This window comes from Labrus bergylta, chromosome 20 (genome assembly GCF_963930695.1).
Source record: "Labrus bergylta chromosome 20, fLabBer1.1, whole genome shotgun sequence".
In the NCBI taxonomy this organism is placed as follows: domain Eukaryota; kingdom Metazoa; phylum Chordata; class Actinopteri; order Labriformes; family Labridae; genus Labrus; species Labrus bergylta.
Genome location: NC_089214.1, coordinates 11,904,858 through 11,927,955, shown reverse-complemented (window position 1 = coordinate 11,927,955; position 23,098 = coordinate 11,904,858). Strand labels below are relative to the sequence as shown.

Here is a 23,098-nt window from a genome sequence, read left to right as displayed (position 1 = left end):
CAATCAGAGATTTAAAAAAAAAAAAGGCCTGATGCATATTTCAAATTTGCTCTATTTTCTACTTGTGAAAGGAATAACAAATGGCACAAGGTCTCCCTTCTGTTATTTTCTGAAGAATGAATGATCACTTTTACACGTTGTTGATCTTTTTACGTCAGCGTGGACCGCTCTCCCCGCACTGCTGCCCATTAATTATGAAATACTGTAGGTCTCGGCCATTTCTTTTTACTACCTCTTCCTGCTGAACTCGGTGTGAAAGGCTGCTGTTCTTATGAAGGTGTATAAAAGTAAGTGTGGGGAAAGTTCCCCACCAGCAGACCCCACTCTCTAAAGCATTATGTCACCCGAGTCAAAAAGGCACGGCTGAAGAAAAATAGCTTGTTTCACACATGATAGACACCTTAACACATGGAGCAAATGGAGCGAGGTATGTGGCTACTTCTCTTCACTGTTACAGCACAGACTGACCTCCATACTCAGGAGGTTATAGATTCATTCAGAAGGTGTGCTACGATGTTTGAATGTAATATTTAAACATGGGAGAGGTCTGTCTCTTATATTAAAACAAAATTGTGATTTTTCTGTCAATAAGTGACTGAAAATCCACATTTCTTTGATATACTGACAGCATGTTTTACTCCATTTAAATATCAGGATCAAGAACATCTTTTTTAACGCTAAGGTAATTTGTAGTACAGCCAGCAGTAACCACATAAACATAAAAGGTGAATAAATCCAAATGTATTAATTCAATTTTAAAAACAAAAAAAACAAAAAAAACACTTAATGATTTCAAAATCTGCTGGCTGCAGTACAATTTTAAAAGCTAAAGGTTCTGTTTCTCGTGGTGATCAGATAATAATTTAGTCATTGCACTTCACAGTGTGTAACAGTGAAGAAAAACAGTGCCCTCTTCTGCCTGCCTGCCTCCCCTCCTGTCTGCTGTCGCCCACAGATTGAAACATTACTTCAGGTTTGGTTGTAGTTTACAGTGTGGAGACCGCCACTCTGTGTCTGTGGCTTATCAGCCTCTTGTACAGGTCAGGCTCTGGGCTGAGAGGCAGGACCCCTGGAATAACTCTGACCACCCTGATCCCCACTGTCAGCACATTGGCTTTAGTGTGAGTGGATCGAGGGTCCTCATCAAGGACATCACAGGGGGGTCTCCCTGCTCCCCATAATGCACCACTGCTGGGCGGGTTTCCTCAGTGAGCCTGTTTAATTTAACAGGAACATGTACTGTGCTATCATAGCAGTTTGTCTCTTTGACAAACTTACAAACACACAAATTCAAGTAACTTGTATTTAAAAGTCAACTCTGATATTGGCCATATCTTTTAACAAAACATGAATTTCTTGGACTTTTATTGCCAGTCGGAGCAAGCCCACACGACCTTCTATTTTTATGTGTGTCATTAATTCATGACGAGCGCGCTCAAAGAGGGAGAAAAGCTAATTGGCATAAACTCCAATGATGTAAGCAGCTCCACACCACTAACAGCTGTGTGTGGCCCACAAATGCTTGCACAGCTATTTTAGAGCTCCTCCAATCCAAAAGAAATATACTGTACTGCTACACCTGCAATGCAAGCTGGTGTTGTAGAAAGACGGCGTTAGCAGCAGAACGTTGAGTGTTTTCCCCCGACAGAGGGAGGATTAGCTCTGTTGAGCTCAGCTATTATATTTGTGACCCTCTGTCAAAACTAATGCGCAGGCAATTATTAATAAATGAAGCCTGTCTTTCCTGAGGTGATTGCCTCTGCTATTTTTGGTAGATATTGTAAGTGTTCATTGGTTCGAACAATTACCACATGTGTTATTCATGTTTTTTTTCTAATCTGCACAGATGATTTCTATAAAACAAGAAAGAAAAAGGTTGAATAAGCTTCTAATTATGAGCGCTATTTCCACTTATCCCAAAAGGAAATGTTCCGTGGGTGATTTCCACAGAAGCAAATGTGAACTCCTGTTCTCTGAAATACTGGAACAATATTTAGTATTTCTGCTACTGATGTTTAATCTCTCATTAGCCTTTAGCTGACATGAAACAGCATCAACCTCAGTCTTGAGTTTGCCAATCAGAGGCGGGTTGAGTGACAGGCACAGAGCAGCACATCCCTTATGTAAACCCTTCCTCTACCACCACGAAATTAGAGTGGCTGTTGCTACAGTACACGCTGCCGCCTCCTGCTTCTACACAAATGAGAAAGTAAGCACTCCGGTTCAGAAGTTCACATTTTGGATGCGTGCCGGAACTACTTAAGGCCAGTGACGTTTTTCGGAGGAACAGGTGGTCAGAGTGACATAATTCTGGCTCAGTGTTTTGATCCTTAAAAATTAGGCCCTGTTGCTCTGCCAAAAGGGTCATTACTCTGTCAATATGTATGAAGGCAAGTTTATCAGACTTACTACTAATGTAAACTGATAAAAGACAAAATTACAATAACGACATGAACGTTTCTTTACACCTGCTTATACACTTGATATAGATTTACACAAACAAACTAATAAATAACACAGATATGCATCCATCTTTGACAGGTCTCAAGGCTTGGCTGAGAAAGTTATTTATTCTCACACTGTTAACTCCTGGCACGTATGCGTTAGAGAGGAATGCCATTCAGAATGCAGAAAATATATTTAGTTCTCGCCAACAGACAGCAAAAGGCACCAGAGGGTCTAGCCCCTGTGTGAGAACAGTTATTTCTGTCACAGTATGGACTTTCAATTACTGTAATCCGCTGCTTGATTCCTTCAAGAATATCAGGAACGATTAGATGTTTACATACATCAAATGTGACACCTACACTACATATCAGAAAGTGATAGAGCTATATTTTTAGCATGTCAATTATTTATTGCCTCCAAAAAAAATATCTATACTGTTAAATAAAGGTGTAAGTTTGGCACATTTTTATAAAGTAACATTTTCCTTTAACCTCTTTTATCGGTAGCTCAGTTTTAAACTACTTCTTGCGCTGTTTATGTAAGCGAAGAAACGGGAGATGTTGTGTAGATTAGAACATCTGCAGGCCTTTTGTCTGATAAAGAATTGTCGCATCTAAGTGTTAATAAATGTGCAGTAACAGTTTGACAGGTTTCTTGAAGCCCACTAATAGATAGGTGCTTATAGGCAGTGGAAATACCCCACAGCTGCAGTCTGGCTGTTGCTACATATGTGATCCTCCTGTCAGACCTCACCACCACATAGAACAAGTCTCAATTGCAGCGAAACAGACATGTGTCCGACAAATATTCATGATGCAAAATGAATCTACAGATGTACAGCTTCTCTTCACAGTTAGATATTGAATATCGGTGACAGTCCATTTGTGCATGTTTCGTTCAAATGCATGGTATGAATCTTATTTCCGACATTCAAGGCTTCTAAACCTTCTGCATGCTTTTATTTTAGGAAACCCTGTGAGGTCTGTGCTTATATTTGGTGGAGGTTTTTCCTAAAGCTGGGCAAATCTCACAGCAAAGCCCGGTGATTCAAACAGGGATGAACAGAGAACAATGGCCAGATAAGTGAATTACCTACCTGGTAGGAACACACAAAGTCTGTGTCCTGAAGCTAGGCAACTGGCAGGACTGTGTTTGTGTTAGGAAACAGTTGAGCAGCTCCTGCAAACACGACTTATCCTGTTTAATTGGTGCGTAATTCCTGCAAAGTTGTCATACATGTCTGTTTTTCTTGAGCTGCCCAAACAATACAGAGTAGAGTGAATGGTCTTTGAGTGGTTAAGTGGAGGATCTCTAGAGGTGGCAAATAATTGGTCACTTTTGAACCTTTAGAGGACAAAGTGTTATTGTTTATTCTGGTGCAATCTGAGTGACTAAATCATTTGTTGTAGTCTGCTACATTGCTGTATAATTTAAACGTATTTCTGACTTCCTAAAATGACTGAAATAAAAAAGATGTCTTGACCAGTCCAGAATGTGGTCTAATACTTATTCAGCTATGAAATAATAAATAAATAAAAACTCCCTATTAAACCCATATAACCACCTTATTAGGGTTTTAATTTTAAATAATTAAAGTCTTAAAGTTTATTACAATCTAGAAAAAAATCATCCACAGAAAACATGACGCAACCAGTTAACCCCATGTTATTTTAAAAAGCCTTAAATAAAATATTGTATGCGCTTAATGGTCATAGTATCTTGCACAGACTTTCAACTAATGGGTTAACTACACTCTATAACCTTCAGACACTATTCTGGTGTTTGTGGCGCTTCAAATAAAATGAACATTGACCTGGTGTTTTCAGAACAACCGTATTTCAAATTTAATACAAATGAAAGATATTCAGAGACCATGTTTTTCTTCTGATACAGAGACTTGAGTATTGACCAACACTGTGTACCTCTCAGATCTCAGCGCGATAACATTTCTTGAACACATTTCTTTGGACATTAATTGTGTTAGCTTTGACAGACCATACACTCTCTGCTAGCACTGCATTGCTTTTCTTTGTCATTGTTACATAATAACCCGAAACCAGTTTTGTTTGTGGCTGTAAAACAGTGTTTGCTTGTAGCTGCAATATTATATATGCTATATTAGTATTATTGTGAGGAGGCATCATTTTTGGCGGGCTAGTATGAGTATCAGATCAGTACGTCAATTCATGTTCTTGCCAATACTTGATTCAGCATTCATATCATCTGGTATCAGTACAGCTTTATGTGGACTGGAAGAACAGAATTTCACACACAGTATTGTTATATTGTCAATTTGTTGTCAATGCCCTCAGCTTTGGAACAAAATCCAGTGAAATAATGAAAAATAGATTTCTTAGTCATTTCTCTGTTGTCTTGAGTGAACAATACCTGTACCTTCTCTGAGTGCTCAAACTTTTTAAATGTCCTGGGGGAGTTCCTGTTCAAGTCCCAAATCTACAGAGATCTCTAATGAAGGCTTTACCTTCCAGGCAAGCATATTTCTCCAAATGACAGTAATTTACATATGATGTATTTAGAGAAGAAGAGGGCAGGCTAATTCTATTTAGAGATTTTCCTTTGTTTTAGGAGTCATTAGCAGCTAGCTCAAATCTAATTTTTACAATTTCATCAGGCCATCTTGGAAAGCCTTTGTGAGCTCATCAGAGAGGAGCATTTATTGCTAAGTGTTCTCTATTGCATTAGCACACAATAAAGCGGCCAGGGACTGCTACAGACGTTTATGTGGAATCCAGTTAACACTCCGCCAATTCGTTTTTTATTGGGACTCAATCAATTTTTATTCATTTTAAAGCCAGAATGCTTTCTTTCATTGTGTGCCTCCTCCAGCTTATTATGCCCTAAACTAATTACTCAGTTGTTTTCACAAAATGCTAATGTTTACGTTAAAGATTTCCTCTTTGAAATTCAGGCCTGAGATGCATATACATGATGTGAAATTCTCTGTCACCTTACTTTTTCATTATCACACACCTCCCACTTTGTTGTTTAAACTTAATCATTGCATCTCTTTAATTTTATAGAATGGCAATAACAATATAGTCTGAGTAATAATCTCAACTGTTCAACATGGACTTTAAATATTTAAATATTATTAACATCATTATCGACATCTTCAGATGGAAACAGATTTAAAGAATCAAATCAAATACATTTGATTTATTAAAAAAAAAAAAAAACCCTCTGAGAACAGGAGAGATTCAAACCAGTTCTGAATCATAAGTGAACAAAATGAGCCTCCTATATAATGGGCTATTGACCGTAAAGCTGAAATATTTCAACCATTATTAAAAGTATTCAGATTTTTGTGAAGAGACACACTGGACCAACTCTTAGGTTTTTATTCATAACAAAGAGTAAAAATGGTTTTAAAAAAATGCAGCTTTTTAGTCTTTGTGACAAATGTTTGCTTAGTACACACAAAAAGTGAATATCTATATTTGTATAAGCTGTTATTTATTTCTGTTCTAGTAGAGAACTATTTCCTTGTGTATCTGACAGCAGGTGAAGACTCCTCAATGAGAGCTGGATGTGTGCATCTACTGTGTGATAATTAGAGTGCTGTAAGTGCTCCTTGAGACTAACCAAGATACCCTCTTCCTCTTTAGCCTCTCCACTCATTCACTCGGAAGGTTTTTAATGGCTCCCATTTGACTCTGATATCATTTATTGTTTGGTATCAGATGTACACCTTGTACCCTTCACCATTTGCTCTGAAGCACGTCTGACCTAAACTTTAATGCTGGCAACAGATGTCAAGTCTTTTCCCTCCAATGCTTCCCCATCAGTGGAGTGCACAGGCATCCTCGATTGGGGATAACTTTTTAGCACTAACAGAGAATATTCATTCCTGCATCTTCACATGATTGCTCTTTAGTTGTGCTGATATTTTTTTCCTCCAGTATTGGGATTTGTCTTGCTGCCGGCTTTGGATTGCTTTCAACACATTGACGAGATGACAAGTTATCATTGATCCATCCTTACTTAGTGGGATCCATTAAATAATGTATGGGCTCCTGTGCATTACCAATGCACTACCCTGTCCTCGACCCATTAGAGGAGCAGGGCATGGGGCCCCTAGCGGCTCCAGGCCCTCAGAGGTCCTTCGGCTTTCATTTAATTAAATTATCCCATAATGAAAACTCCAGTAATGAGATTAGTTTTAATTATTTATCAGTGGCCGATTTGAGGGAGAGACTGCATTAATGATGCATGAACGGGCTAAACATTTTTCAATTCATCACCTTTTCCTTTTGTTAAAGGTGCAATTTATTAAGTGCTCTGCAGCTGTTGGAGGTGATGGTGGTGGAGATATGGGCGACCAGGCCCAGAGGTCAGTAAGAAGGGCTTGACTATCATCTGAAAATCTGCATTTTGTTGCAAATCAAACCAAGATGTTTGTATTTATGTATCAAATGGAGTAAGCAGACGTTTCATCTTGCTTTATTTGTTCCAAAAACCAATGTCGCAATTGAAGCAATCCTCAGGTGCCCAGTAATGTTTTCTTAAGTTTCTTAAAGCTTTGTGGATTTTATATTAATACCTAAAGGCAGATAAGTAATCAAAATGATGACTGTAATTCTCTGCTGTTGTTTGTATACTTCTATCAAATTGGCATGTTGATTCCCCTTGTGTGAGCAATTTAGAAGAGTTTGGTGTCCAGCCAACAGAAATGGGGAAGATTGTCGACTGTCACACAGTGTGAAACTGTAATTAGCTGGCATGGAAGTGTGTTTATTTGAGTTCCCGAGCTAGAGAGAGGTAGCAGCAGCAGTGGAGATCTGTAAGCTGATACTTTGTTGAAGACAATTACCTTTTGTGATTGAAATGAGCACATTTTACATGTTCATAACTTTAGCAACATATAAGCAGGCAGAGCGGTAGAAGAGGCCCAGGGCAGGAGACAAGAATGTCATTGGGACAGTGAGCCGGGTGCATTTATCAGGCCTTCATCAATAGCTGATTAATAATTCAGGCCAAGTCTGGGGCTTCTTTAGGGCAGGGTTTCAGCTAGCTTGTAATTTTGTAAATTGCATAGTCATCATGCAATGGACAGGCCAGGGTGCTCTGAGAGTCAAAGGAGTGAATTCAGGTTGGCTATTTGGATTATTCAGGAACAGGAAGAGGTTTAACCTGATTTTAACCAGTCGCTCTTACAACAAATGAAACAAAAGATCTTTATAAAGAGGCGTGCAGGGGAAAAATGTAAAGACACCTGCTACCTAAAAAACACAGTTATGTTAGTATTAAAGCTTCTGATATGCATAAGTAATTTAATGGAGAAATGAGCAGAAAGAATATGTACATAAATTTATGTTTCATAAAAAGCAAAAAAAAAAGTAACACGCTACAAGATCAGTCCTCTGCAATCTTAGTCACAGCAGATCATTTGCTATCCACTTTAGCTTGGCTACAGAATGAACAATATTACCAGATAGTTTGCAGATAGTGGCTTTTTGTCAATCCAAGATTCCAGATACTCCACCAGATACTCCCCCTGGCTATCAGAAAACAAACTGGCATTTCTCTCCATTGTGAGTTGTTCAAGGTGCCTCGGTCCAGGTGCAGCATTCACAGCAACGTCCGAGTTCAGTGAATGAGCAAACCCCTCAATTACCCCCAGCCCAGCTCTCTGATAACTCCCATTCAACAAAATGAGCCCTCTAATTGCCCTGACCAGTACTACCTGTTCCTCGTCCAAAAGAGTGCTATTCTTCAACATTGTTTCCTAGGCAACTGGAAGTTTTGGTGACCTATAAAAAGTTGCTACTCCTGTAACTGATCCCTGGCTCCGTGGTTGTTTGTTTCCATGGCAGGCTGCTTCGCTATATATAGATCTTTCTAGCTGGTACAAGTCAGCACAGAAAGCATTACCAACAATTTTTATTCATTCATTCGGGAGAGAGAAATTCTCTTGTGCTTCTGCCGGACTGAAAGTTGACTAGAGACCCGACTGGATGTTTTGAGAACCAAAAACCAAAAAACACCTGGGGCTTCAGGAATTGAGTCACAAAGTGAAGTAGGAAGAAGGTTTCACACTCTTTTCCCAACTGTCTGTTTTTCACCCCTCAATCCAGAAGCGGATCCCTGCAACAAGACGTAATGTTTATTTTGGAGTCAAAGGCAATGCCCCGGATGGCCGGAATTTCTTTGTTGTGGTTTGGTTTGTGTTTTTAGCAAAGACGTGCGAAGCTGCTGGTATTGATGATTCATACGTTCATCATCAGAGGTCCTTGGCAGTTCATCACATCTGTTCACCTTGTGCATCTTGAGGGAAATGTTAATCAGGAATCCCTCCATATTAAATTGATAATTTATCTCTGACTCACAGGGTTGAAAAGGTTAGATTCATTATCAAAGGTGTCAAGTACAAAGTTCAGGAAGGGATCCCCCTCAAGGCATTTGGCAGCTTCTACAAACTTCTCTCCAATTTCAAACTCTGTCTCTTTTTCTTTTTTTTCTCCTGTATTTTAGCAGTACATCCAACGTTGTCTTCATGCATGTTACTGGAATTCTTTCATTTTGTTTCACTTAATATTTGATGTTCAGTTTAAGACATGTAGACTTCAATTTAAAAGAAATCAATAGTGCTTCTTGAAAGCAAATTTAGATACAGGAAGAACCTTTGGAGTCCAAAGATAATATTTAAAGAGGTTTCACAATAGATGGAATGAGATGGACTGTTAAAAGAGGTGGGATATCAATAGGAATCCATTTAGTTTATGGACGCGATACATTAACTTAACTAACAATCAATCATTCCCCTCTTTAAAGCTTTTTAATGCACGTAAATCTTACATGTCAATACATTCAAAGCTATGCTCACTCTTCAGTCCATAATTGCGGTTATTCACCTACCATAGTCAGTTTGTTTCTTCCCTCCTGTAGTGCTCCTTTTACTGTACAGAATAATGAATTCCAGTAAAGCTGCTCTGCATCAACTACAATAAGAGGATGAGAAGTTGGAAGAAATAACTCCTGGCATGGTGATAATTTAAGCAGAAATCCTAACTGTTATTGCACTCAGGCTGTATTCTGTTGGCTATAATCTGGCTTCTTAGTGTCCTGCCTGGTAGAGTTAATGTATGATTTTTTGCTTTCCAGACAAATTTTGTATGTGTTGAAAAAAATGACTTTTTTCTTAGTAGCAAAAAAAAAAGTGAACAGTTCAGGAGCACCATGCATAAAACTTTTTTCTCATGTTTAGCATAAGTTCTTATTCTGAAAATCCATATCCACCCATCTTAAAATACAAAGCTGTATTTCCTCCAATCACTTGTAAGACGTACAAGCCAGATGAAATACAACATCTTTTCAACCCAGTACAAAGGGAGTGTGTTCTGTAAGCAATGCATTGCAAATTCCATTTCCTCATGCAGGAAGTCACCTTTTAGCAGTCCCACTGCTGCTCCAAACACATCAAGAGGAAACAAACATGGAAAGTTGGCATATCATTTGGTCCAGTTGGTTCTATTGATGTCTTTCACAATGATATGTTTGTCCGTATTAACTGAATGGACTAGGATTATAATAACACTGATTTAAATGGACAAAATTGATGTTAAATCTCAATGAATTACAGTTTTTCTTCTTATTTCCTTCCGTTTGTTACCCACTCTTCCTCGTCTTTTCGTATGGATGATGCAGTCTTTGCTTTTTTATTCGTTAAGTCGCTTGGACAGCTCTTCCTGTTCACCGGATATTGATAGTGCAGCAGTAGTTTTAGTAAAAACGATAACTGAAAGGCTGTCTCCGTTACTCACAGACAACGATGTGGACAAGTACCAGACACATGCACAGAAGTCACTTAGAGGTAGTTCAGTTCAAGCTATTAGCATAAATGTCAACACTCGTCTCACAAACTCTTAAACTGCGATTACTGCATTGGTTATTTCCGAACTTCTTGTCATGCTTCAAGTCGGTCTGTGGCCTGATTGGATGGAGCCTCCAGTTCAGCAAGCCGCTAATAGTTCACACTGTACTCTGGGCTGTGAAAAACTGTGCAGCTCAGCATGTTTCCTGCTGTTCTATAAAACGAGTGACATTTGGTGCCTGGATAATCTGAGCTTCGTCTTTTTTAAGTGCCCGATAAGCCCAGCTGTTAAGTCTGTCCAGGAGTTAAAAATGACTGAAAACTGGTGTCTGATGGGAATGCCCATTCATCACAGCAAATACCCCTGCTGGGTTCACTTGCATTTGCTTCCTAAAGAACAAATGTGCATGTAGGTTAAATATAAGTTATTTCCGCTCTATCTTAATTCTGTTATATTTATGCAGGACATGGAGCTGATTGGTAACACCCCAGGCTTAAATAGCCTTGTCAAAGCTCTTGTGTTCGTCCCTTGGCACACACGGGTTCAGAACTTGAATGCGGTAGCATATTCTGTCAGTGAGACAAACCGCTGGCTCGCACAGCTCTGCCTCTTTTGTAACTGTATTTAGTTGCTAAGCAGAATGGCACAGACCCAATCTAAGTGGCTTTCATCTGGCCAATTCAAACAGACGTTTGACCCCAGACATTTGCCTAATGTGTTTTTGTTATGTGGACTCCTGGCTTCACAAATGTCACAGTGGCTGGACTAGTGGGGGTGTGGTGAGTGACTCAGGGGGGAGCAACAGAAACAGAGAGGCAGCCTGAGGGGGTGGGGTTGCAAGGCAGAAGTCTATAACCTCTGCATTTTGTACTCTAATCCACTGAGAGTTGGTGGTGTGCTGAACATAAGTTCCCAATGATATGAGTGGCCCCTCCTTCCTCACAGGCCCAGCTCCACTAAAGCCTGGTGATGAACAGCCCGGCCCCCAGCGCTCTGCTGACCTGGGCCCAACTGTGCGGGCAGCTGTGGAGGAGACGGGGAGTGCCACATTTCTGGCCGCCTGGGTCGCGCAAGTCAGAAGCCGTCCCAGACAGTTGGGGCAGCCCTGACAAATGCTGCCATTAGAGGGGTGCTGAAAATTTATTACCAAACATATTGGTATTTTAGGGTGCAGCTGACTGTGATTTAGTGGCATTGCTGATGAGGCTCACTCTTTAAACTGTATACCAGAATATTACCAGAAAGGTTCACAGCTCACAGCAACCACTTTATTAACACATGCTCAACTTAAAAAGTTACTGTATCGAGGTGAACATATTTGAAAGTATGGCATGGATGCAGAAGATTCATTGTACAGGAATCAACTTCAACTTACTTTTATTAAACCTGAATGTTTTTCGCTGTTCGAAGATGATCAGACTGTAGGGCAGCTTCAAGTAGAAAAAAATAAAACATACAAAATGTACTTTTGTTTTTTTGGTGAACTTAGATATGTGCCACTCTTTTGATTGCATTTTGTTAAAAAAAAAAAAAAAAAAAAAACTATTTCAACTAATTCACTTGACTAGTTCATTTCCTGACTGCAAACACATTGGTTAAGTTTTATGCTGCACCAGTGAAAAAAGCTTAATTCAAGACTGAATTGAATGTATTTGGGTTAAAATAGACTATGTATGAGCTGTATTTGATGCAGAATAGATAAGGCTGAAGGATATCTAGCTATAACCGGGGTAGACTCTTGTAGAGCCCTGAAAGAAGCCGCTGAACAGAAGAAGATTGTCTGCAGAGAAACCAAAAAAAAACATCCTTTTAAAATGTTACAAATCTTAAAATACCTGTCCAGATAGAGTGTAGTATCACTGATATATCACTGATATAATATAAATGTATATTCTGGCCTTCTTAAATCAAATACTAATTTGTTTATTTTCTTTACATAAATCATAACACGTATTGAACAAATCTTATTGAAGTGACTTATTAGGCTGAATTTACTCTTGTTATTCTCTTTATCTTTTAACAGACTATATATCCTGAGTGTATTGCCCTTGGTGATACTTCCAACCTCAGTGATGTCTCATTCTGAGTAATAGGTCTCTAAAGTGTGCTTGTTTGCCTTTTTTTGGGGCCATTGGAGAGCAATAAAGTGTCTGTCTGAGGATTTTTTCGGGGTCCTCGTAGACTTTCTCCAGGTGTGCCTCACCGGTCATAAAATACAACTTGTCTCTGATGGTGCATGGATAAATGTACCCATGGATCCCTCTCCAACATAATACTATAGAATTTTTAAGCAAGGAAACACAGCATTTAGAGATGACTTTTGAAATTATTTCTAAAAAGTTGCCTTACAGTGTTCTTCAATGGATATTTAAATCATGTTCTTCTTGTTATGTTTGACTACAACATGAATTTAAGTCTGTGACGTCCGCTGAGGTTTACCATTTCCTTTGTTCCTCTTTTGGTGGAGGAAAGCTCCGAAGCATTTTCATGTTGAGGTATGCTGTGTTTACTTTCATCACTGCTCCTCAGCGAGGCAGGCCGACCTGATGTTTGTTTATAAGGAATCCGGGCTTCACTGTTAACTTTCATTCACCACTTGAAAGCACTTGACTTGCTTCTAATTTACCTTGAGGGACTTCAAAATTATCTGTCTGCACTTTCAAAATCTTTATTGTGGTGAAAACGTGTCATCATCAAAGTTTCTCCTGAGAGTTTGATGAAAGCATGGCAGATAAATGGGTTAGTGTTATTTTGTGTTGAATATACGACATGAAGAAAGGCATCTTAAACTCAAGGTAAGGTTTTTTGGGGGGCCCTGACAGGATGTTGGTTGTTGTGCTTTTGGGTTCTCATGAAAAACACAAGCAGCAGGATCAGAAGAGGACTGGAAAAGTCCTGAATTAATCTTGAATTTCCCTTGGTTGAGATATGTCACTCAGTCAACTTTCACAGGGAAACTGTGCACATGAATCATTGAGGAATAACTAGAACATAGCGCTCACAGAGCTCTTTGACAAATTGCCATCCTGCACACCTTAATGTGCCACTTGTGTCAGGGGCAAGGCTGAAATGTGGGAGTTTTGTGTAGTTAAGTTTTTTTTGTTGTTTTTTTCCCCTTAGTCAATAGGTGAACACTTCACCTGGTAATGCCTGTGTAAATATATAAAAACTGTTATTTTATCCAGAGTTATCCCACGTTCAGATTTCCCTTCTTGGGGGAAGGTTCAGAGTGTAACGCTCTGTTGAGACTTCTGTCAGAAAAGGAACATGATCCCCCCGATGTGTGACATTGTATAAACACTGTAGTGGTTCTAACCAAACAAATTTGCAGCATATGCATATGAAAATATTGCAACTGTGTCACTGGGGGTGTTAGCGTTTTGTTTCATCTGTATCATTTGATCCCTTGTCACGGCGTTCCTGCACCTTTCACACTGTTTACGTTTTCTATGTCAAGATAAGTAAACTCACTTGTGGAACATCAGAAAAAATAAAATACAAAAATATAGAGGGTTTTAAATCTTTCCAAGTACTAGGATTGCAGTTAGATGTACATTAACTCTCCAATCCTTATCTGCAAAAAGGAATCAGACATTTGGAAGTGAGTCTATTTTCATGTGTGTGTGAAGCCGAGTGGATAACCTGTTGGCAGTGGAGGACAGTGCAGATCTCTCTTCACTCTAAATTGCAAGCAGGCATCTCTGAAACCCCACATGAAGACCATTGAGTCCCATCAAGATAATCCTTAATAAAGAACGGCTTCACATTTAATCTTAGCCCACTTCTCAAATTTCTTACTTGATATAGTTTTTGGCAAGTGGCGTTTTAGCGCTGATGTCAGTCGAACGGTATCAGTGCATCTTTTGTTAAGCCTCCATTTGGCACATGAAGAAGGTTCTGTTAAGTACACAGTTTTTATAGCTGCAGGAAAGATGATTAAACTGTTCTAATGTATGCAACTAACGAGGTTTTATATGTACAAAATTTCTTTGTGCCTTTTTAAATTTGCACTTTTTTCATATAAAACGGTTAAAAAACAGCTAAAAAACCTCAACATCTTAATTTTCCTTTTCTGCCCGACACAATTTGCATTTTAAACCTTAACTTGATACTGTATAACTTGAAAATAGTCACAACTGAACATCATATTCTTCCTTTTCTGCACAGATCATTTGTATTTTTACACCTTAAGAATATACTGTATAACATGAAAATAGTCAGGAGTGAACATCCTCAGATACCGCCAGCCTGATTGGAGCCTTGATTCAAAACATACCGTGGAGCTCTGCATGCAGGAGAGCACTGCAGGAAAATCTGAGTTTAGTCGTTGAGACATAAACAACTCTGGATAATTATACTGTGCAATTTGAAAATAACTCACTTGCAAAATTACATCTCAGGCTAATTTTATACAGCTGCTTATTGAAAAAGCGAGCAGCGGAGTAAAAGGACGAGCTCGACTGGCATGTGTACCCCTCCTCTGCTATTAGAAATATTCACCTGAGAGTCCCCAAGCTTCAATTAGTCAGTCGAGTTATCAAGAGCCTGTTCAATGTGCAGTTTATTTCATGCCAGGATACTGAAACGTGAGCAAATATGGATTTACCTGTGGGCAGAAGAGGAGGTCGCACTTGCATTTTCAGCACGTCCACATCATTACTGCGGTGTATTTAAATCAGGAGCACTGCAGCTCGGATCTATTTCTGTCAGCTCCTTGTTGACTGCTGCTACAGAGGCTGCATGGTGTTGACCTGCTTTCAGTTTAAGTGGTGAACTCTGCAGCTGATCAAGACGACGTTTGCCTTTTTTTTGGGGGTTATTTTTCATCCCATAAAATTCAATGAATAAGCTCTTTTAGTGACACACATCCTCGGTTTTTTTTATTATTCTTTTCATCACATACTGACTATAAAGTTACAGAGGAGACAAGCAGTGCATACATGCGCCAACTGCTAACACAGTAAACTATATATTCTTCTAGCCGTGGGTGTTCTTCTTCTCTCACCACCTCTTTACTGTCGTAAATGTATGATTTCCTCTATCTGGGTAATCATTTTTCAGTATAGCAGTTGTTATTTCACCCTCAGTTTTATTATGTGGAAATCAAACAAATTTAAAATGCTCCATTGACCTCTCAACCATCCATTACTCTGATTGATATTCTTGGGTAAAAAAACAGCATGACATATTGGAGCAAAAAGCTGCAAAGCTTCATCACCAGCTTGAATAAATCACCAGTTTGAGCTCATCAGTAGCAGCGTGGCCTTGTGCGGCAGCTTCGCACAGTTGAAATAATAACCTGGAGCAGACAGAAGGCAGTCATTACCTCGCACACAGACGCGGCGTGTATGTGTTGACGGAGGACTTCCACTAGTCTGCCGCGGAGACGGACAGAGTCGAGCCGCTCGGCCGCTGCTAGACCTCCGGTTTCTCGTCACCTAAGCTGATGACCTAAGCTGTTGTTTACGCTCTGAAGTCCCTCTCTGAAGTCCCTCTCTGAGAAAGAGAAATCCAGCAGCAGCCTACGACTTACACGAAAAAATGTGGTTTGTGGTGGAAAAAAAGAAAATAACAAAAACAAAAGGGGGGGATGAAGAAAAGTGTGGGCCCTTGGGGTGTGTGAGCGGAGCCGTGTGTTCCAGTGGACAGACAGGCCAGTGGAGATCTGCCGTTTCATTGTCTTAAGTCTCCACTGATACAATCTGGAGAGGGCTCTATTGCTTTAAGCTGTGAGTGAATGACATATGGGGAGCTGGTGTGAGGCACAACTCCCCTGTGCCTCCTCCAGACCCAAAGTCTTCCTGTGAGAGAGCGCCGAGCAACTTTTCTGCTTTTTCAAACAGCAGCAGCAGCAGCAGCAGCCTCCCTCTCCCTCCCTCGTTCACTCCCTCCCTCCCTCTCCCTCACTCTCTCACTCTCTCTCTCTCTCTTTTTTTCCCTCTTCCTCAGACACTCACTAGTCACTGCCTGAAGCAGTAATCGGACAACTCTCTTTCTCACTAGGACTGGGTCTCCTGAGATAGCGCGTGGGGCTCCATGGGTTCCAACACCTAAAATGAAAAAGAAAAAAGTAGTCTTGTAGTTTACATTTATTGTGCTACTGATTCTACCAACACCTGAAGAGCTCTTTTAGAAAGTTTGCTGTCCGTTCTGCTGGACTGATAACCTTCCTGTAGATGATTTTTTTTTTTTTAAAGAAGATCTAAGAAGGGATAAACACACAGGGATTCAACCATAATTGTAGTGAGTATCATTTTAATTTCCGCCTTATGTCTGACATGTTCGTTTAAGTGCTGTCTTTTCCCATTGTCTGTTTTTAGTGTTTCACTGTGTGAAGAATCATCTCAAACATTACATTCATTTGTATGGACATTTAATTCAACATTTAATTCTCAAGTAATTATTACATTATTATTATTACATTTTGTCACTAATCTTATCATTAACTGTCATCGTACACGACAGAATCCTACTAAATCTGAATTATTGTGAAAAATGTCAAACTGTAGAGCTAATGAGAATGTTAAATTAATGGTAATATGAGAGAGGCTTCAATGTTTACATTTCAGATTTAAGACACTGATAATAAGAGATTAAAAAAAAGTATTTTTTTATTTTACTTAAAAAAAATACAAATCTCATAAAGAAGTACATTTCAAAATAAAATATGATACTATTTAAAAAACACTGATAGTCTGGCACAATACATTTAATGATAATCAAATCTAACTATAATGTGTTTTAATATTACATTTAGAACAGGCAGCAATTTCAGATATTTTGCACTCAATTTCCTCTGTAAATATGATAGACATTTAAGTAAATTGTCTCCTTTAATCTCTATTTAAAAAAATATATAACTTTGGTTATCCCAACCTTTTTTATCAAAACAAATTCAAAAGATTTGAATTAACATTTAAAGAATTGTAATTTAGTAGTTTGCTAGTTACGTATGTATTCAGATTTCCCCTCTGAAACATGTGATCCTCTTCTGCTCGGCCTCGTTTACATTTCGGATCAAACACATCGGTCCCTGCAGGAGTCTCTTTTTTTTTGGACTGGCGGAACAAACAAAACTAACACAGTTAAAGCAGTTGACATGTAATGCCATCTGCTGAGGCCAGGAATGCTGAAGGGAGACCTGAGAGCTTCTCAGCGTCTCTCAGAGACAACAGGCCTGGACTCCCGGCCGTGCTGCGTCTCCGCTCGCCCGTATCCAGCGTGTAGTAAAGATGACTCAGCGGCTGTAATCACCAGCCTCTAATTGAAGGATGTTCTGGTTTAATGTTGTGTGTATGATCGCAGGCTTACATCTCAAGTCAGGGAATTATTATGTGTGTGTAAAACACTTTTCATCTCTTTAAATTGGGTTTTTTTTCTATTTACTTTTTTCCACTAATTCCTATAATTTCAAAAACTGCTGCCCTTTTTGGCTGTTTAAAAAGGTGTGTTTGTAGATAAAAGAGAGGAAATAGAAAGCCAGACTGCTTGCAGAATGGCCTCCGCTCCATGTAGACAAACATGACAGTGTGTGTGACTGCCTGCAGCAGCCATTCACTCACACAATAACCTTATTTATCCAATTAACAGATAATGAGGCGGCTGATTTGGGGGGCTGTTTACTCTGTGTATTTGCTTTGTGCAGGCAGAGATCAGGATCTCTCCATGCATGTGTAGCTGCAGTGTGTGCAAGCAGGAGTGGTTGGCGGTGACGGTGGCATTGTTTGCCCAAAGGCCTGATGTCTTCCGTATTGATGTGTCTAGCCGGGGCTGAGCCCTCGTCCTCTTCTCTCAGAGAGGAGATTGAAAACGGTGAAAGACACAGAGGGCTAATTGATCCAGCGAGGAAGAAGCAGAGGGGGCGAGCGAGAGAGCGCGAGAGAAAGAAGACGGAAATAGGGGACCTCTTATTAAGTAGCTCTAACTGGGTGATTAGTGGGCAGGGGGTGTTTACTAAATACTATGGGCTCTTATTTTGTTAACACACCACTGTTTGGATCTGGAATATGTGGCTGAAAGAGCAGGAAATGAGCTTTAGAGATTTCTGTTGATTGTCATTACAAAGCCTCAATCACTAATACTCTCTTGTGTGTTTGTTTGTAAATGGAATGATGTTTACATGCGCAAGATAATCAGAAAACCCGCAGAGTTAGAAGTCTGAAAATAGATTTGATCAAAATTTCATGCCCTGCAAATGTGCTTAAAGAAAACTGCCCAACTGATGATTTACATTTCATTTTTTGCCTTTAAAAAAACTGCGTCTTTTGCATTTTAGAATTTCATCAGCTTCCTATCCTGTTGAGATAATAATTTTATAAACATGATAGATCACTTTATCTGATTAGTGAGAATTAAAATAACATGCCCCGAGCATTAAGGTGATTTAATCGTCAAGATTTGTTACTGGGCTGTATTTTATCTTTTGTGTGTAAAGCCCCTCTCGGTCTGCGGTGGTCACGGTGGTAGGCAGGTTGTGATAAAATGTGCACCTTAAATCTTGTTTGATGGCCCCTCAAAGGTGAACCGGCCTTCTGGAAATAATTTGGAGGGTTGAAGAGCACAGTATTAACAGATTTAATGTAGCTATTGAGAGAATTGCTGGAGCACCATGTCAGATTGAACCCAATAAGAGGGACAAATTACACATCGACAAACAGGACATTTGTTAATAATTGTGCTTTTAATTACAGACAAGTTGAATATTTTAAATTGTGTGTGAAACACCGGGTGCTTTGATAACTTGTCGCCACAAGTTTTATTTCATAAACTAGTGCAGTGCATCTGTATGAATAAGTATTCACAGGATGCAATTTAAATTGATTGTTTTTTTTAATTTGAACAGAACATTTTGGATATACATGTTTTTTATTTATTTTTATATGTTTAAAGTGACTTTGTATTTTTAAAAGTAACCCAATGAAGTTTTAATTTTTTTTTTTTTTTTAATTACCTTATCCAAACAATAAAAAAACACAAAGCTGTTCAATGTTGCGTTCGTTGGCAGCCGTCATTTTCTTAGCCACGTATTGAGACACAAGTGAAGTGTAGCATTTTGTAAACTGTGCCTAAATCCACTCACATCTGTGTCCAATTGTTGTCTCCATCTACATTCTTTGAGAGTGGATTTATTTTTCCTGGGCCACCATGTGGATTCAGCTGACCAGCTTAAGTGGGGATTAGTTGTTTTAAAGTTAGATTTTGATTAAAGCATTGTTTTTTAAAAGTTGTAACTCACAACACATGGCTTACTTAGACTGAAAAATTCAAAGGAGTGGAGGCTGTGATCCTGTAAAATTATTACCTATATGAAGGATGACACAGGGCATGGAGGACGAAAAAAAAAGCATATTCACACATCACCCCCCCCCTCCTCTTTAGTATGTTTATTTTAGTTTAAACATAAACTTTAAAATATAAAAAATTATAACTCTGGGCTGAAAAGTAAAAATATCTATATTCCAAAGGTGAAGAAGAGATTTGTGCCGGGTCAGACAGCCTGCATGCTGACTTGATCTTTACTAAAAGCTCGGCTGGGGCTTTGTTTACCTTTGGAAACGCAGGTCTTGGAATAAGTTAAGCGAAACAAGGGGCCAGCAAACAACCGTGAGAGAAACGTGTTGTGGCATTTCTTTTTCCTCCCCTCTTGATGACACTTGCAGCGCTTCATCTAGCCCGGCTTTGTTCTTGTTAGCTTCAAAGACCTGTTCAGGTTGAACTAAGATGCACATCAAAGATGAATGTGAATGCGGACCCCTTTTCTTCCTTTTAAACAATAAATATTTAGCGGCGCAGAAGAAAGGCTTGATTTTGCTTTTAAATCCCTGTCTCCCTCCCTTCTCTTCCCCCCCCCCCCCCCCTCTTTTCACCTGGCTGGTTTCACCTGCTGGCGATGGCTCAAACATCAGCATGATAATGGCTGCATTGGCCTTCACTACTAAACAGAGAAACCAACCAACCAACCAGCCACCACACACACACACTCACACACATTATACCACATCACTCCACCACAACACACTCTCTCCACAGCTCTGTGATCGCTGTTAATGTGCTGTGGCAGAATGTGTTTCTCTTTCGTCTATGGCTTTTTACCTCTGTGGCCTTTCTTTTCCATTGATATTTTTGTCTTTCTTTCTTTTCTTTTTTTTTGACATCCCCTGCATTTTTTAGCGTTGGAAATGCAAGGAGACGCTGCTGTTGCCTGTAGCTTCCAAAGTGAGAATGAAACATAATGTTTTTTCAAGGGAAACCTTTTCCATAAGCATTTAGTAGGCAGCATGCACAGCTAGAATGGTATTCATGAAGGCTTTCCCTTGGTGTGAAGAGCAAAGCCTGTTGAAAAAAAGAAAAAAAAAAACGTAAGACCATGCAGCTCAGGTTACCCTGGCTCATGTAAACAGTCAGCCATTAAAAATTATGCCAGGAAAAAAAAAACTTTATATAAATATATATTTCATTTTTCCTGACCAGTTGAATACCTTTGACCTTTTTTTGGACCCTGTATCCCCACGGTGGGCCTGAGTCAGGGCTAATATAGTGTTCTAGCCGTGCATGTATATGGCTCTGCTTGATGTTTGCAGAGAGAAGAGCAGAGCGGGAGTGGACAGCGAAATGTAACTGTCAGCTAAAGGAGAGTAATAGAGGCATTCACAGCGTCATAGGAAACATATGTGGCTCCATATGCTCTCCGTGTTCTTGTTTCCAGTCTCGTTCATTGTCTGAGATGCACCACTGATCTGGGGGCCTCTAAAGTGCCCTGCGTGTGTGACTTTGTCTATGTGTGTGTGTGTTTGCGTGCATTTGCACCACTGATCTGGGGGCCTCTGAAGTGCCCTGTGTGTAAGTGTGTGTGCAGAGACATACGGACATGAGTTATGTGTTTAAGAAAAGAGAATAAAAAAGAAAAAGACAGAAGCCACAGAGAGAGAAAAGATTTATATAATGTCTGTGTGAGAGTGTATATATTGTTCTCTTTGTGCCTTTGTGTCCACCGTGCAGTTGGGAAGTTGTGTGTTTCTGTGCCATGGCCCCAGGCTGGGGCAGGCCCGCGGGAAGCAGCCCTGACGGTCATTAGGAGCTGTCAGTATGCGGGGAGGGGGGAGTGCTGATAAATTTCAGATAGTGTCAATTGCAGATGAAAGATCTGCTGAAGATGCTGGGGGTGTCACGCTTGGCTTGCCTCTGCTCAACAAGTCCCATCTTCCCTTCCAGCAGCAGGCTACCTCAAGCAGCAAAGCTCTCCCCCAACCCCTCACCCCTCTCTGCCTACCTTCACCCCCGCACACCCCACCCGCCCCTTCCTGCTTACCTTGGCTAAGCCTCTTTGCATGTTGATTGGGGGAGGGCTAATCCAGTTTGCAGCTGTCGTAGACCAATGATGAATCACCTTTCCGTCATTTGGCTGTGCTCCCCTCGCTCAGGGAGGAGGAGGGAGGACCTGAAGGAGGAAACAACAGCAGAGTAGTGGCTGCGGCTCGGAGAGTGGAGACAATGTGCGCCTCTGTTCCCCCCGCAAGCCCTCTCTTCCCATTCTGCTCCAGAATAATAATAATGTTTTCTCAGACAAGCCTTTTTGTGTCATGGATGGCTCTGGACTGTGACATCGAGCTGCAATAACAAGGAGTGACATTGTTTCTGCTGGGGCAGGTGGAGGCAGAGTACAGAGAGGTGGAGTGTGGTTTGTGAGGACGCAAATCCTTCTAGGTGCAGGTAAGAGCAATGTTGAGCCAGTGCCAGGAGCATCAGAGACTTGTAGCGCTCTGCAGGGCATCAGAGATTTCACTCAGACACTCTGCTTAACAGCTGACACGTTATTTAAGCCTACTGTGTTGTCAGTGAAGGCTTTTTAGCCAACTGCTAATGAGAATAAAGTTTGGGCAAAAGAGGAGGAAACAGGATTAAGTAGTGAGTGTGAAATGTGGAAATAGAATTTTTTTTTCTGCACAGTCCTCAATGTGCTTGAACAGTAACTCTGCTGTTGTATGCTTGGTGGGTTATTTTTAGTGGTGAAGTAAATTAATATACTTCTGGGAAAAGAACAATGAAGCTTCCATTATGCATGTGTCACTAAAAGTGACTTAGCTCTTTGTTATAAGTTTTATAGTTAACACAGATTTATTTTACGACTCATATTTTAGTTTTTTGTTTTTGTTTTTAAAAGCACATTTTCTTTCTGTTAATAATCAAATTGGACTTAAACCACAAGAAAGAGCTATATCTGCCAATCTATACTGCAAAGTATCATAATATCATAACAGTGGAATAACATATTAAATAGAGTAAATGCATATCATAATTGAATCTTTTTATCTCATAATTCTGGTTTCTTCGTGCCATCTGATAGCACTCAGACTGCTCAGAGTTTCTTGAGCATTTATCTTTGTGGCCTTGTGTAAAGGCTGATGTGTGTCGATAGCACAGATACCCAGAACCCTGGGATATAATTGGAAATGACAGTATAATGTACAAAACATTTTGTCCTAATTTCATTAACTCGCTATTTCATAGTGGCAGAGACAAATGGGGTCCAGAGTTAGTGGACGTGGTTTTCCAATCACTTGTGCCTTCTTTACACCCCGCTGTCTATACTTGATCAAATCCTTTGAGCGCACAAAAGAGAAGATGGAATAATGTTTTTAGTGGCGTGGTCTTTTGTATAAACACAGAAACAATTAAGGAGTTTGCCAGAGCAAACACACGCCTCATGAGCTTCTCATCTGCCCCTCACTGAGGCATGGGCTCGTACAATCAGGCAGAGAGCTGCACTTTTAACAGGCACATTAAGCATAGCCTCAAACCAGCAAACATCTGTTAACAGT

At 39.9% G+C, this 23,098-nt stretch overlaps 1 protein-coding gene across 16 annotated transcripts in view; it reads left to right on the top strand.

Annotated features, from left to right (window-relative positions):
• The window catches only part of eya1 (EYA transcriptional coactivator and phosphatase 1), a 62,302-nt gene that overhangs the window by 5,353 nt on the left and 33,851 nt on the right, over positions 1-23,098 (top strand). For 2 of the 16 annotated variants that reach the window (XM_065948893.1, XM_065948887.1), the window contains exon 1: positions 16,182-16,523. The exons of 1 other annotated variant lie outside the window; for it this stretch is intronic. The gene's annotated coding sequence lies outside the window, so the exon portion shown is untranslated. Of the gene's footprint in view, positions 1-16,171; positions 16,524-21,698; positions 21,990-23,098 lie in introns of those variants that run through there. 13 more of the 16 variants (XM_065948896.1, XM_065948888.1, XM_065948891.1 and 10 more) reach the window with 11 other exon arrangements.